Genomic DNA, 4,831 nt, shown 5'->3' on the forward strand with positions numbered 1-4,831 from the left:
TCTTTATGATTAATGTGGATGAAGATGAAACTGAGAAGGGAGGTTAGGTTAAGATAGGTTAGGTTAGAATAGACGAATTTATCATACTTTAATTTCTTCGACCTCCGCATCTATCAAAACAAAGATGGCGTCTCAAGCATTGACCGCATTTAGCATTTTTTTTCCTATTATCAATTTCCGCCAGGAAGGACGTACATTAGGTTTATGCATTATAATTTACAAAATTAATATTTAAATTTTAATGCTATATCGCGAAGGTGTGCACTTCTAGAAATCTATCGTCAAGAATGGAGGAAGAGAAACGTTTAGAAAAGAAGATCATGTAGAAATATGAGTAAAATAAATGAAATGAAATAGAAACGATCTACCAAATTCAATAGACAAACAAAAAATATTAAAAGAAGAGTAAATAAAAAAATAAAAAAAATACGCCCATAAAAGTAATCACACTTTACGTGCGTGCCCCTGATACTGTCAGTCTACTTGCCCAGATACCATTCACACGATCACTTACTTTCTACACTCCATCGTGGTTAATAAACGGTGATTGTATTCAGCTAGTGGAGTGAGTGTTACTTAAGCTATAGTCAGTGGCGGTTATGGAAGAGAAGATTAGGGAAAAAGTGGAGGTGAAGGGACATAGAAAAGCAGAGGACGTGGGAGGGTTTGCGGAGGGGAAAGGAGAGGAAGAGGAGGAGGAAAGTATAAGGAAGCGGGAGAGGTAGTGGTAGGAGGAGGAGGAGGAGTGAAGGGATGGAGGAGGGGAAGTGAAGGGTTGGGGAGGAGGGGGAAGAGGGAGGGAGGAAGGGGAGGAGGTAGGTGGAGAAGGGGAAGGGGAGCAGGAAGAGGATGCTGAGTACCGGAAATTGAAGTAGGATCCTTACATATCCGCGTCATTCCGCGCTTAATTGGGAGAGATTACTTTTAATACAATAGTCCACCTCTCCCTCTCCTCCTCCCCTTCTCCTCCCCTTCTCCTTCTCCTCCTCCTCTCCTCCTCCCACTTGCTTCCTCCCCCTCTCTTCTTCCTTCTCCTCCCCTACTTCCTCTCTCCTCCCCCTTTGCCTCCTTCTCCTGTTTTCCTCATTCTCCTCTCCACATCACCTTTTCCTCCTCCCTCTCTCCTCCTCCCCCTCTCCTCCTCCTCTCTCTCCTCCTCCCCCTCTCCTCCTCCTCCCTCTCTCCTCCTCCCCCTCTCCTCCTCCTCCCTCTCTCCTCCTCCCCCTCTCCTCCTCCTCCCCCTCTCCTCCTCCTCCCTCTCTCCTCCTCCCCCTCTCCTCCTCCTCCCTCTCTCCTCCTCCCCCTCTCCTCCTCCTCCCTCTCTCCTCCTCCCCCTCTCCTCCTCCTCCCTCTCTCCTCCTCCCCCTCTCCTCCCCCTCCTTATATCTCCCCCTCTCCTCCTCCCCCTCTCCTTACTCTCTCCTCCCCCCTCGCCTGCTCCCTCTCCTCCTCCCTCTCTCCTCCTCCCCCTCTCCTCCTCCTCCTTATATCTCCCCCTCTCCTCCTCCCCTCTTTTCGTCCCCCTTTCTTCCTCCCCCTCTCTTCCTCATTCTCGTCTCCTCCTTCTCTATTTCTCCCAGTCCTCCCTCTCCTCCTCCCTCTCTCCTTTTCCCTCTCTCATCCCCCCTCTCAATCTTTCTCTCATCCCCCCTCATCCTTCCTTTCTCTTCCACCCCCCTCTCCTCCTTCCCTCTCTTCTTTCTTCCCCTCTCCTCCTCGCCCTCTCCTCCCTCTCGCTTCCTCCCCCTCGCCTCCTCCCCATCGCCGCCTCTCCCTCGCGTCCTCTCCCTCGCCTCCTCCCCCTCACTTTTCCCCTCACCTCCTCCCCCTCGCCTTTTCCCCCTCGCATCTTCCCCCTCTCTTCCTCCTTCTCCTCTCCTGCTCCCTTTCTCCTAAACCTCCATATTCTCCTCCCCTAAATCTGCTTCGAAAGATTTGCCCTGCCTGTCTGTACAGTCTTGTTATCACATTTAATGTAATAACAAGAACGTACAGTGTAGTTTCAGATGTCATTTGTGCTCTCATTCTCTTAATCACCTGTATGAACACAGTTACGAATGTGAAGATTATGTACCTCATATCTGTGACTGCGATGCTTCCTCCTGCAACACGTTTATTGGCTTTGCGCAGCCACTGCTTCTGTGGATTGCGAAAGTTGCTCCCAAGGACCTCAGGCGAACTTTCAGTTTCATAACATCGAACTTTTAGTTTTTATTACATCTTTTTATTTATCTATCTATCTATTTTTTTTTTTTACCAAGATTGCGATCTAGATCCTGAGTTGCAATATTTCTGTACATCCAACCAACACCTTTTTATTAGCAATTAATTTCAGTATGGGTGCTAATGTATCTCTCACGGTTATTTTTCCTTCCTCTCACTTGATTTCGTTTCAGGATAAAGAGGAATTCATGACAGTTACACACTACGCCTCCCCCACTACATCGCTTTAGCTTTCTTTGGTATAAAATATTGTTATCACTTGACTTTGTTCAATCTTAACCTATAAACTGAAGTCAAGAATGGGCCATGTTATCATCACGTGACCTTCCCTGTACCAAACTATTTAATTACTTTTATAATATTTTTTATTTGTATTTCTCGGATGTTATCAAACTTTATTTCATAGAAAGTAAGACAAGACGATTTTTGTAATCAGTTCGAAACTTATTATTGTTAAGTATACATTAGTAAATGTAAAAAAAAATTACTCTCGTTGAAATAATCGAATGGAATAGCACCATTAATGGTTTCATGCACAGCTGCAATCATTGTATCGTATATTGAATTTGTCTTCACAATGTTTTCTCCTGTTCACCTAGTTAGTGAGAATATTCGTAAGTGTAAAATATGCCTAAAAACAAGCCTGAGACAGGAGACAGAGTTATTAATTTCTTGGCCCTTTATAACCAGAGAGCATATAGGTTGTTGGATTTATAAAAAACGATCAAGAGAAGACAGATTTGATTTCTATATAATTGGGGTTAGTTGGATTATCCCTCATACAAAGACGTTCAGGAAGAAAGGGACCTTGAATGATGCATATAGACGTAAAGTAAACGAACAGAAATGTACGAAAAGTGATGCCGGAATCGAGGTTGTGACCTAAACTAGAGTCGGCTTTGTTTGATAAAGTTGGCAACCGGAGACGCGAAGGAAGGGAAGATGAGGAGTGTACGCCAAGAGGCGCGTAGCTGTGGCCGAGGCATCACCTCTACCCGATGTGCTTGCACTGTTGGGGTAGGAAACTCTCACTGCCGAGAATCTGGAAGACGTGCGAGATTCGAACCCACAATTTCCGATTACGTCACGAACTGGACGGGAATCGTCCTCAAAATATGGAAAGTAAAAAAAAGGGATTTTCAATATCCTTTTGTTTGAATCCTTTAAGATTGGGCTCATGTCTCACATACCCAAAGGATTTTTTCTTGGCCAGTTAAATCCCAGACACTTCATTCTCCCTATGCACTGCCATATGAAGGCGGAGGAGGAGGAACGGGAGAAGGAGAAAGGGGTAAAGGAGAAGAAGGAGAAGGAAGACTAGAAGGAGGAGAAGGAGGGAGAGGAGGAGAGGAGAAGGAGGAGGAGGAGAAGAAAAAATGGAGAAACAGGAGGAACATGAAAGGAGGAGAAGGAGGGTAGGAGGAACAGAATGAAGACATAAGGAGGATGAGAAATATAGGAAACTTAGACGAGAAAGAAAGAAATAGAAGCAGGAGGAAAGGAGAGGAGGAGTAAAGGAGGAGAGAAAGAAGAGGCTAGAAGAAGAAAGAGAATTGTGAGAGGAGGAGGTGGAGAGCGAAGAAGGAAAAAGGAAGAGGAGGAAGAGATGGAGGGAGAAGGGGGGGAGGGAGTAGTGGAGAAGGAGGAGAAACAGTAGCAGGAAGAATAAAAGAAGGGTAAGAGAAGGAGGTGAGGAGGGACAGAAGGAGAAAAGGAGGTGCAAAATAAGAAGAGGAGAATGGGGATGAGGATGAGAGGAGAAATAGAATAGTGGGAGAGGAGGAGCAAAAGGAAGAACGGGAAAGATGAAGAAAGAAGGAAGAGGAAGAGGAGGGGGGGAAAGGAGGAAGAGCAAGGAGAATGGATGAGGAGGAGGAGGTAGAAGGTGGAGTAGAGAGAGAGAGTGAAGGTGGAGGAGGAGCATGACCAAGAGGAAAAGGAGAAGACAAGGAGAAGGAGGAGGCGGGAGGAGGAAGATGGAAGCAGTGAAAGTGAAGAAGGGGAAGAATGAGCAGAAGGAGAATAGGACTAAGGAGGAAGATAATAAGAAAGACTAGCTAGAAGGAGGGGCAGAAGGATAGGGGAAGAGAGGGAAGAAGGAAGATGTAGGAGGGGAGAAGGAGAGTAGGAGGGAAAGGAGGAAAAGGAGGAGTAGAAGACGGGATTAGGAAGCAGGAAGAGGGAGGAGCAAAAGAGGGAGGCAAACGATGACGACATATTAGAGAAATACATCACTATTGAAAATTAAATTTTATAATGCTCTCCTGTCATCCCTCCTTCCTCCTCCTCCTCTTTCTCTTCCTCCTCCTCTTCCTTCTTCTCCTCCTCCATCTTCTCCTCCTCCTATTCCTCCTCTTCCTCTTTCTCCTCCTTCTCCTCCACCACTTCTATTCACCCTCTACTCCTCCTCCTCCCCCTCCTCTTCTCCTCCTCCTCCTTTTCCTCCTCCTCCTCTTCCTCCTCCTACTCCTCCTCCTCCCCTCTTCTCCTCTTCCTCCTTTTCCTCCTCCTCCTCTTCCTCCCGCACCTCCTCCATCTCTTCCTTATCTTCCTCCTCGTCCTCCTACTACTCGTTCTCCTCCTTTTCTTCCTTCTCCTCCTCCTCCTC

The sequence above is a fragment of the Oratosquilla oratoria genome, chromosome 10 (genome assembly GCF_046742065.1).
Source record: "Oratosquilla oratoria isolate Oo_2021 chromosome 10, ASM4674206v1, whole genome shotgun sequence".
NCBI lineage: Eukaryota > Metazoa > Arthropoda > Malacostraca > Stomatopoda > Squillidae > Oratosquilla > Oratosquilla oratoria.